Raw genomic sequence first — 12,448 nt, 5'->3', positions numbered from 1 at the left:
GTGTGCTGTATTCAGGAAACCCATCTCACGTGCAGAGACACACATAGACTCAAAATAAAGGGATGGAGGAAGATCTATCAAGCAACTGGAAAACAAAAAAAGGCAGGGGTTGCAATCCTAGTCTCTGATAAAATAGACTTTAAACCAACAAAGATCAAAAGAGACAAAGAAGGCCATTACATAATGGTAAAGGGATCAATTCAACAAGAAGAGCTAACTATCCTAAATATATATGCACCCAACACAGGAGCACCCAGATTCATAAAGCAAGTCCTCAGTGACCTACGAAGGGACTTAAACTCCCACACAATAATAATGGGAGATTTTAACACCCCACTGTCAGCATTAGACAGATCAACGAGACAGAAAGTTAACAAGGATATCCAGGAATTGAACTCAGCTCTACATAAAGTGGACCTAATAGACATCTACAGAACTCTCCACCCCAAATCAACAGAATATACATTTTTTTCAGCACCACACCACACCTATTCCAAAATTGACCACATAGTTGGAAGTAAAGCTCTTCTCAGCAAATGTAAAAGAACAGAGATTATAACAAACTGTCTCTCAGACCACAGTGCAATCAAACTAGAACTCAGGATTAAGAAACTCAGTCAAAACCGCTCAACTACATGGAAACTGAACAACCTGCTCCTGAATGACTATTGGGTACATAATGAAATGAAGGCAGAAATAAAGATGTTCTTTGAAACCAACGAGAACAAAGACACAACATACCAGAATCTCTGGGACACGTTCAAAGCAGTGTGTAGAGGGAAATTTATAGCACTAAATGCCCACAAGAGAAAGCAGGAAAGATCCAAAATTGACACCCTAACATCACAATTAAAAGAACTAGAAAAGCAAGAGCAAACACATTCAAAAGCTAGCAGAAGGCTAGAAATAACTAAAATCAGAGCAGAACTGAAGGAAATAGAGACACAAAAAACCCTTCAAAAAATTAATGAATCTAGGAGCTGGTTTTTTGAAAAGATCAACAAAATTGATGGACCGCTAGCAAGACTAATAAAGAAGAAAAGAGAGAAGAATCAAATAGATGCAATAAAAAACGAAAAAGGGGATATCACCACCGATCCCACAGAAATACAATCTACCATCAGAGAATACTACAAACACCTCTATGCAAATAAACTAGAAAATCTAGAAGAAATGGATAAATTCCTCGACAAATACACCCTCCCAAGACTAAACCAGGAAGAAGTTGAATCTCTGAATAGACCAATAACAGGTTCTGAAATTGTGGCAATAATCAATAGCTTACCAACCAAAAAGAGTCCAGGACCTGATGGATTCACAGCTGAATTCTACCAGAGGTACAAGGAGGAACTGGTACCATTCCTTCTGAAACTATTCCAATCAATAGAAAAAGAGGGAATCCTCCCTAACACATTTTACGAAGCCAGCATCGTCCTGATACCAAAACCTGGCAGAGACATAACCAAAAAAGAGAATTTCAGACCAATATCCTTGATGAACATTGATGCAAAAATCCTCAATAAAATACTGGCAAACCGAATCCAGCAGCACATCAAAAAGCTTATTCACCATGATCAAGTGGGCTTCATCCCTGGGATGCAAGGCTGGTTCAACATACGCAAATCAATAAATGTAATCCAGCATATAAACAGAACCAAAGACAAAAACCACATGATTATCTCAATAGATGCAGAAAAGGCCTTTGACAAAATTCAACAACCCTTCATGCTAAAAACTCTCAATAAATTAGGTATTGATGGGATGTATCTCAAAATAATAAGAGCTATCTACAACAAACCCACAGCCAATATCATACTGAATGGGCAAAAACTGGAAGCATTCCCTCTGAAAACTGGCACAAGACAGGGATGCCCTCTCTCACCGCTACTATTCAACATAGTGCTGGAAGTTCTGGCCAGAGCAATCAGGCAGGAGAAGGAAATAAAGGGTATTCAATTAGGAAAAGAGGAAGTCAAATTGTCCCTGTTTGCAGATGACATGATTGTATATCTAGAAAATCCCATTGTCTCAGCCCAAAATCTCCTTAAGCTGATTAGCAACTTCAGCAAAGTCTCAGGATACAAAATTAATGTACAAAAATCACAAGCATTCTTGTACACCAATAACAGACAAACAGAGAGCCAAATCATGAGTGAACTCCCATTCACAATTGCTTCAAAGAGAATAAAATACCTAGGAATCCAACTTACAAGGGATGTGAAGGACCTCTTCAAGGAGAACTACAAACCACTGCTCAATGAAATAAAAGAGGATACAAACAAATGGAAGAACATTCCATGCTCATGGGTTGGAAGAATCAATATCGTGAAAATGGCCATACTGCCCAAGGTAATTTATAGATTCAATGCCATCCCCATCAAGCTACCAATGACTTTCTTCACAGAATTGGAAAAAACTACTTTAAAGTTCATATGGAACCAAAAAAGAGCCCGCATCGCCAAGTCAATCCTAAGCCAAAAGAACAAAGCTGGAGGCATCACGCTACCTGACTTTAAACTATACTACAAGGCTACAGTAACCAAAACAGCATGGTACTGGTACCACAACAGAGACATAGATCAATGGAACAGAACAGAGCCCTCAGAAATGATGCCGCATAGCTACAACTATCTGATCTTTGACAAACCTGACAAAAACAAGAAATGGGGAAAGGATTCCCTATTTAATAAATGGTGCTGGGAAAACTGGCTAGCCATATGTAGAAAGCTGCAACTGGATCCCTTCCTTACACCTTATACAAAAATTAATTCAAGATGGATTAAAGACTTATATGTTAGACCTAAAACCATTAAAATCCTACAAGAAAACCTAGGCAATACCATTCAGGACATAGGCGTGGGCAAGGACTTCATGTCTAAAACACCAAAAGCAATGGCAACAAAAGCCAAAATCGACAAATGGGATCTCATTAAACTAAAGAGCTTCTGCACAGCAAAAGAAACTATCATCCGAGTGAACAGACAACCTACAGAATGGGAGAAAATTTTTGCAACCTACTCATCTGACAAAGGGCTAATATCCAGAATCTACAATGAACTCAAACAAATTTACAAGAAAAAAACAAACAACCCCATCAAAAAGTGGGCAGAGGACATGAACAGACACTTCTCAAAAGAAGACATTTATGCAGCCAAAAAACACATGAAGAAATGCTCCTCATCACTGGCCATCAGAGAAATGCAAATCAAAACCACAGTGAGATACCATCTCACACCAGTTAGAATGGCCATCATTAAAAAATCAGGAAACAACAGGTGCTGGAGAGGATGTGGAGAAATAGGAACACTTTTACACTGTTGGTGGGACTGTAAACTAGTTCAACCATTGTGGAAGTCAGTGTGGCGATTCCTCAGGGATCTCGAACTAGAAATACCATTTGACCCAGCCATCCCATTACTGGGTATATACCCAAAGGACTATAAATCATGCTGCTATAAAGACACATGCACACGTATGTTTATTGCGGCACTATTCACAATAGCAAAGAGTTGGAACCAACCCAAATGTCCAACAACGATAGACTGGATTAAGAAAATGTGGCACATATACACCATGGAATACTATGCAGCCATAAAAAATGATGAGTTCGTGTCCTTTGTAGGGACATGGATGAAACTGGAAAACATCATTCTCAGTAAACTATCGCAAGGACAAAAAACCAAACACCGCATGTTCTCACTCATAGGTGGGAATTGAACAATGAGAACTCATGGACACAGGAAGGGGAACATCACGCTCCGGGGACTGTTGTGGGGTGGGGGGAGGGGGGAGGGACAGCATTAGGAGATACACCTAATGCTAAATGACGAATTAATGGGTGCAGGAAATCAACATGGCACATGGATACATATGTAACAAACCTGCACATTGTGCACATGTACCCTAAAACCCTAAAGTATAATAAAAAAAAAAAAAAAAAAAAAAAAAAAAAAAAAAAAAAAAAAAAAAAAAAACATAGAATGGAAAAATAAGGATAAAATATCAAAGTCAAAATCAGTGAGCAAATAATACAGAATGCCATTAGATTTTCTACATTTATTCAAGTTGTATTGCACATTGACCCCAGACCCCCTCAATTACAAATGTAAATGGAAAAACATGGTGATGAATATCCCAGTTATCCAGAATTGATCATTATACATAGTATGCTTATATTAAAATATCACGTATAATTCATGTTAAAAAGTAAAGTCAATTTAAAAAAATAAAGAGAAAAACACAATCCTGTGAGATTTGAATTGTTAATAATATATATTGGGCAAATATAATTAGACATAATATGTTGTCAGTACATTACCAGTTACTAAATGAATCAGTGAAAAATGTCATGTTAAATCTTTCTTCTCTTGAATTACACTTTGCTCATCTATGCTTGCATATGATAAAAGATAAAAAGACAAAATGATATTCTTCCATCTATATTTCTCTTTAAGAAACTCCATTCCCAAGACCAAAGTTAGTTATAGTGTATTCATGCAGCTTTATTCAAGAAAGTTAGAAGCTATGGAATAATATATCTGCTTCCGGTCTTACAAGCTTTCAAGATAATGTAAGAAAGTATCATTTCATCAAGGGAAAGGTTTCATGTCAAATAATGTGTAAAATATAATAATACTCAGCAGGTAATCAAAGCAATGCAGAGGAAAAAATACTTAAAGGCTACGTAAAAACATTACCAGGGACATTATAGCTGTGACTGAAAATTCTTGAAGTTCTTTTGTTTAGATTATGTAATCCAAGAAAGAAGGGGAATCAAAATCCTGAGTCTGTTTGTGGCAAGTGCAATTTTCTCCATCTTTTTTTCCTTCTCACTTTCGATTGATACTTTCATACTTAATTTTGTAGGCACATAACAGCCCCAGTGAAGATAGTAGATTAGAAAGAACACTTTTTAGCAGGCATAGAATCTGAGATCCAGTTTTGTCTCTGTCTCCAAGCCTTTTTCCTTCATATTTCATCTCATTCTCCCCATCTTTAAATGAAAAGTCAGTGACTTCTAAGTTCACACTGCAAATCTACCTTCCAATAATTATATGACTTAAGGTAAATTACTCAACCTTTCCTACAACTTAAAGAGATTCAACCCGAAATATCTTACAGAATTTTGGTAGGATTGAATGAGCTAACATATCTGGAAAGCTTATGGGAATAGATTGTGTGCCCAACTTATTTGTTCTCTGGGTTTTGTGTTGATGCTGGTATTAAGGACACAGTTAAGGTTAAGGTTAGGATTTAGCTTAGTTATTAGTATCATCTAAGAGTTCTTTTAAACACACGGATTATGTACCCAAAACATAACATATGTGCCCAATACATGCTATTTCCTTTCCCTTTTCTTTTGCATTCCTCTTCTCTGTAAAGTCTCAAGCTCTAAAATGGCTGTTTATGTCAATAAACAATAGAGGAAATAAATACCTCACCAGCATTAAATACAAAATGTGATACCACTCTTTTTAGTGTAAAGTTAAATTATACCCTGGCCTCATCAGACTATCAACGGCAATGTCCTTTTCTCCTCCTTCGGAAGTCCTCAGTCCCAAGATAAGTCCATGAATCTCAAGGAGATAACTTGGTCCTAGTTTCTCAGAGAAGGAAAGAAAGATACAGAAAGAAAGGAAAAGAAAACTTGATGCACCCAATTCACCAAATTCTGTGTTATTTGTTGTATAACTGCCACATGGCAACCCATACAGTGCTTGTTAGATGGGATTGCCCAAAGTATACACTACCTCCTCTGATCCAGCAAAAGAATCACTGATGTACGTGTTAGCATGTATATGTGTGATAGTGAAGGAGGGTAGGAAGCATAAAAGGAAATCTCTCCTCTGTAGTGCTATGTTCAACATTAGCTACTACATACTGTGATGTTCTATGCCTAGACTTGGCTGCTACTATCATATATATATATAAAATATATTTGTATGTATGTGTATATATATGTATGTGTGTATATATGTGTGTGTATAAATATGTATGTTTGTATATATGTATGTGTGTGTGTGTATATATATACACTTTAATGAGTCTACTTTTGTAGACTCTTTAGTGAGTCTATTTTTTATGTGTGCAGTCATACACACTCATAGTCATTTTGCAAAGATATGGCAGAGAGTGCCAGAGTGGATGTGTTTGAGAGAATTCTAGCAGTATAAACACACTGTTCAAGGATCTTACCTTCCTTTATAACAAAGAGTCACTCTGCTGGGTTCTTTTTCTTTATTGTTTGCTTGATGAGTCTGAGTCCTATATGAATTGCCTCTGAGGTTGGAGCCCTACACCCAGTACTGCTACTAGCAGCAATATAGGGTGGTCTAGGGATGAAGGATGAATTGAAAACTTTTAATTGCTCTTCTCCCTAATATATAAACTATAAGAAGTTGTCTCATACTCATCTGATCCTTGAAGCAGGCTCTATTAGACCTGATCATAGTCTACTTTAGCATGGCCAGCAGTAGAAAATCCTCTTATCTTTACCCTTATGAATCACAAAAGAAGTTTTGTCTGACTTTGGTGTCTATTCAGAGATGGCCTATTAATATTTTCATTTTGTTATACACATAGGAATAAATCTTTATGTATTCAAGTGGATGTTTCTATTATGATGGTCATAAAAACCTGGATCAAATGGGGGCTTGTTTCATTCCCAGTTACAGAATCTAAACAAGATCCTCCCTGCCTTTGTTTTGATTCTTATCCCTCTGAATGCCTCTGGCTTTTCTGCCTCTGTCAGATTCTACTTCAGTGTTCCCATTTCAAAAATCCCTTTGGAGAAATGGAACTCTTTTGGCTCTAATGAATGTACTGAAATTGTTTTTCCAAGAATGATTAAGACATTCAGACTGTATGTGGTAGAGGTAACTGCTCCCTATACTGCCTTAGCAAGGAACAGAGCGGTTGGGAACAGCAAATACTGCAGTGTTATGTAAGGACTCATTACTCTCTTTTGCTCCTCTGCCTGCTGGCTCCCAAAGCAATAATGGGCTACAATATGCACCTATGAGAGAACCCTGATGCCATTTAAGGGTATTCCATAAGACAAGCTGCAGAAAATAAACTAAACTTAGTCTAGAAGTGGAGAGAAGAAAATAAAGATAAGGCGAGTGATACCATAAGATACAGGTGTGGGTCTCTCCACAGCAGTTGTCTCAGTGCCAAAAATTACTCCCTCAAGACTTAGTTGAATTATAAGCTGATTTATATTCCTGAATCATTTAATTTTGCTACAAAATATCTTCCACTATTCCATCACCCGAAGCTCCTGTTCATCAGTTTTTTCTCCTTTTCAAAATAGGGCAGGAGTTTAGAGAGAAAAGCCTTCTTTCTGAGACTTTGAAATGACGAAGTCCAGGTATCTACTCCAGGAATATGTACTCACATAATAAATACAAAGTACAAGGCTATATGATACAGTGTTATAGACTCAATAACAAAAGTGAGAAGTGGCTTTAAAATGCTGGAGTATTAGGAAGTCAAAACAAGACATGCAAAACAAACAAAGAACATACTTTTTGAGGAAATAATGAGCTTAAATGCAGTTTCATTGAAATATCAAACTGTGTCCGGAGTTGGTGTCTGCCAATGAGTTTGTGGTCTTGCTGACTTCAAGAATGAAGCCGCAGACCTTCACGGTGACTGTTACAGCTCTTTAAGATGACACAGACCTGAAGAGTGAGTGGTAGCAAGGTTTATTGTGAAGAGTGAAAGGACAAAGCTTCCACAGAGTGGAAGGTGACCCGAGCAGGTTGCTGCTGCTGGCTGGGGTGGCCAGCTTTTCTTCCCTTATTGTCCCCTCCCATGTTCCATTTCTGTCCTATCAGAGTGCTCTTTTTTCAATCCTCCCTGCGATTGGCTACTTTTAGAATCCTGCTGATTGGTGCGTTTTACAGAGTGCTGATTGGTGCGTTTTACAGAGCACTAATTAGTGCATTTTACAATTCTCTTGTAAGACAGGAAAGTTCCCCAAGTCCCCACTCAACCCAGGAAGTCCAACTGGCCTCACCTCTCAATCCCCCCTCTTAACAGCACACCTCAACTGCTGTTGGGAACTGGGCGATGACCACTCTGGCTACTTCCTGCTGGATAGGGGTGAAGAAGGGGCCCTGCAGTTGTAGTGTCTTCCAGAGAGGGACTCTCTAGGCCAGTCAAAGGACCAGTGTGTTAGTCCAGGGCTCCTCAGTAGAAGTTGTGAGTTGAGCTCATTTGGGGTTCTATTTGTAAGACCATCTGTAGGTTAATGGCCTCAATCCTGGAGGAAACAAGTGTGACAAGGAGGTAAAAAATACAGGGGCCGAAGGTGAGTCTTAGAAAGATGGCTGTCATGGGATGTACAAAGGGGAGAAGCCATGTTGCCCAACTTCAGAGGTTGGTGTAAGAGTTTCAGAGGCATTGTCTGATTTCAGAAGACTTTTCCTGTAAATGCTGGGCACTGTCTCATACTATCCCTGACTGGTTAGCGTAAAAACACTCTTCCCCTAAGAAGGTGCAAAGTCCTCCTTTCTCAGCAATGAGGAGGTCTAGGCCTCAGTGATTTTGGAGAGTCACTGCTGCCAAAGAGTCTATTTGGGACTGTAGAGTAAGGATAGATTTTTTTTAATTTTTGCACTGTCTGAGAAATCCTTTGAGAGTGTGTGGTAGAAGGATAATGAAGTAGATAAAATGGCTATTCCGGATCCTGTAGCAGTGGTTATTCCTAACCCTATAAGTAGAGGCATTAGTTGTATGCCCCTGCCCTGACAGACTTGAGCTTTGAGGGGCACTGATAGGGTCTGATTTCCTGGGGCAATGTCAATGTGGGGACTTAGGAAGACTAAGGTGCAGGTGTCTGTTCAGTTGGTGGGAAGGCAGATATAGGTTGAAGTTCCACATAAGAAGAATATGCCTTGGCTGGGTAGACAGAACTGGTTGTGTATGTTAAAAAGGTGTGTGAGTTTGTTTTTTTCATTTTACCATACTCCTAGAGTACTTGCTAAGGTAGCTCCAGTGAGCGGCTGGAAAATGGTATTGGGAGCAAACTGAGAGGCTCCCTGTGTTTTATTTTCCTATTGGAGAAAAAAGCCATCTTGTATCTACTAGGAACCATTCTGAAGAGTAATTGAAATTGGGGATGAGAAGGCATTCACTAGTGGTGGGTGTGCTGTTGCAGGGGTTCCGGGGTGAATGGTCATGCAGGGAGTATGTTTGCCATTACAAAACCCAGACTGTCAAAAATCCTCAATAAAATACAGGCGAACCAAATCCAGCAGCACATCAAAAAGCTTATCCACAATGATCAAGTGGGCTTCATCCCTGGGAAGCAAGGCTGGTTCAACATACACAAATCAATAAATGTAATCCAGCATATAAACAGAACCAAAGACAAAAACCACATGATTATCTCAATAGATGCAGAAAAGGCCTTTGACAAAATTCAACAACCTTTCATGCTAAAAACTCTCAATAAATTAGGTATTGATGGGACATATCTCAAAATCATAAGAGCTATCTATGACAAACCCACAGCCAATATCATACTGAATGGGCAAAAACTGGAAGCATTCCCTTTGAAAACGGGCACAAGACAGGGATGCCCTCTCTCACCACTCCTATTCAACATAGTGTTGGAAGTGCTGGCCAGGGAAATTAGGCAGGAGAAGGAAATAAAGGGTATTCACTTAGGAAAAGAGGAAGTCAAATTGTCCCTGTTTGCAGATGACATGATTGTCTATCTAGAAAACCCCACTGTCGCAGCCCAAAATCTCTTTGTCTCAGCCCAAAATCTCCTTAAGCTGATAAGCAACTTCAGCAAAGTCTCAGGATACAAAATCAATGTACAGAAATCACAAGCATTCTTATACATCAATAACAGACAAACAGAGAGCCAAATCATGAGTGAACTCCCATTCACAATTGCTTCAAAGAGAATAAAATACCTAGGAATCCAACTTACAAGGGATGTGAAGGACCTCTTCAAGTAGAACTACAAACCACTGCTCAATGAAATAAAAGAGGATACAAACAAATGGAAGAACATTCCATGCTCATGAGTTGGAAGAATCAATATCGGGAAAATGGCCATACTGCCCAAGGTAATTTATAGATTCAATGCCATCTCCATCAAGCTACCAATGACTTCTCTTCACAGAATTGGAAAAAACTAGTTTAAAGTTCATATGGAACCAAAAAAGAGCCCGCATCCTCAAGTCAATCCTAAGCCAAAAGAACAAAGCTGGAGGCATCACGCTACCTGACTTCAAACTATACTACAAGGCTACAGTAACCAAAACAGCATGATACTGGTACCAAAACAGAGATATAGACCAATGGAACAGAACAGAGCCCTCAGAAATAATGCCGCATATCTACAACTATCTGATCTTTGACAAACCTGACAAAAACAAGAAATGGGGAAAGGATTCCTATTTAATAAATGGTGCTGGGAAAACTGGCTAGCCATATGTAGAAAGCTGAAACTGGATTCTTTCCTTACACCTTATACAAAAATTAATTCAAGATGGATTAAAGGCTTACATGTTAGACCTAAAACCATAAAAACCCTAGAAGAAAACCTAGGCTTTACAATTCAGGACATAGGCATGGGCAAGCATTTCATGTCTAAAACACCAAAAGCAATGGCAACAAAAGCCAAAATTGAAAAATGGGATCTAATTAAACTAAAGAGCTTCTACACAGCAAAAGAAACTACCATCAGAGTGAACAGGCAACCTACAAAATGGGAGAAAATTTTCACAACCTACTCATCTGACAAAGGGCTAATATCCAGAATCTACAATGAACTCAAACAAATTTACAAGAAAAAAACAACCCCGTCAACAAGTGGGTGAAGGACATGATCAGACACTTCTCCAAAGAAGACATTTATGCAGCCAAAAGAGACATGAAAAAATGCTCATCATCACTGGCCATGAGAGAAATGCAAATCAAAACCACAATGAGATACCATCTCACACCAGTTAGAATGGCCATCATTAAAAAATCAGGAAACAACAGGTGCTGGAGAGGATGTGGAGAAACAGGAACACTTTTATACTGTTGGTGGGACTGTAAACTAGCTCAACCATTGTGGAAGTCAGTGTGGCGATTCCTCAGGGATCTAGAACTAGAAATACAATTTGACCCAGCCATCCCGTTACTGGGTATATACCCACAGGACTATAAATCATGCTGCTATGAAGACACATGCACACGTATATTTATTGCAGCACTATTCACAATAGCAAAGACTTGGAACCAACCCAAATGTCCAAGAACGATAGACTGGATTTAGAAAATGTGGCACTGGCCGGGCACGGTGGCTCACACTTGTAATCCCAGCACTTTGGGAGGCCGAGGCGGGTGGATCGAAAGGTCAGGAGATTGAGACCACGGTGGAACCCCGTCTCTACTAAAAATACAAAAAATTAGCCAGGCGTGGTGGCGGGCGCCTGTAGTCCCAGCTACTCGGAGAGGCTGAGGCAGGAGAATGGTGTGAACCCGAGAGGCAGAGCTTGCAGTGAGCCATGATTGCGCCACTGCACTCCAGCCTGGGTGACAGAGTGAGACTCCGTCTCAAAAAAAAAAAAAAAAAAGAAAATGTGGCACAGATACACCATGGAATACTATTCAGCCATAAAAAATGATGAGTTCATGTCCTTTGTAGGGATATGGATGAAACTGGAAATCATCATTCTGAGTAAACTATTGCAACGACAAAAAACCAAACACTGCATGTCCTCACTCATATGTGGGAATTGAACAATGAGAACACATGGACACAGGAAGGGGAACATCACACTCCGGGGACTGTTGTGGGTGGGGGAGCGGGGAGGGATAGCATTAGGAGATACACCTAATGCTAAATGACGAGTTAATGGGTGCAGCACACCAACGTGGCACATGGATACATATGTAACAAACCTGCACATTGTGCACACGTACCCTAAAACTTAAAGTACAAAACAGAAAAAGTTATCCAGTCATCTAGTAAGCCTATAGTTATTCAGGGTAATTATATTTGTAAATATTGGTGTTTTAGTGGAACATTATAAGATACTGGTATAGATAATTCTATGAAACGTGAAACTTTTTTCCCCAAAATAAAAAATAACAAAACAAAACCCAGACTGTTTGTTAAGCAGGGAGGATGTGATGATTTTAGGGGCCTCTGAGAAGCTGACAAGCCATCTGAATGGAGCTGTTTGGATGACTTGGCGGTCATTTGTGAGAAAAGGTCGTCCATACGACTGAGCCCCATTTTGTGAGGAGAATTACGGATTCTTAACAAGGCCATGGGCAAGAGAGTAGGCCATGGGAGATGAGTTTCCTGTGTTAGTTTCCTTAAGTGCCTCTTGAGTGTTTCATTTACCTTCTTGATCTTCCCTGAGAATTGTGGCCTCCAGGTGCAATGAAGGTGATATTGTATCCCTAGTGCCCTGGAAATTCCCTGAGTTAC

At 39.3% G+C, this 12,448-nt stretch overlaps 1 long non-coding RNA gene across 5 annotated transcripts in view; it reads left to right on the top strand.

Annotated features, from left to right (window-relative positions):
• The window catches only part of LOC134735378 (uncharacterized), a 478,226-nt gene extending 474,234 nt beyond the window's left edge, over positions 1-3,992 (top strand). For all 5 annotated transcript variants that reach the window (XR_010118414.1, XR_010118413.1, XR_010118417.1 and 2 more), the window contains exon 2: positions 3,918-3,992. This is a non-coding gene — a long non-coding RNA (uncharacterized lncRNA). The remainder of the gene's footprint in view (positions 1-3,917) is intronic.
• Positions 3,993-12,448: the final 8,456 nt, after the last annotated feature.

This window comes from Symphalangus syndactylus, chromosome 20 (genome assembly GCF_028878055.3).
Source record: "Symphalangus syndactylus isolate Jambi chromosome 20, NHGRI_mSymSyn1-v2.1_pri, whole genome shotgun sequence".
In the NCBI taxonomy this organism is placed as follows: Eukaryota; Metazoa; Chordata; class Mammalia; order Primates; family Hylobatidae; genus Symphalangus; species Symphalangus syndactylus.
Note: the sequence above shows the minus strand (reverse complement) of the source record. Positions and strands in the feature narration are given on the sequence as shown.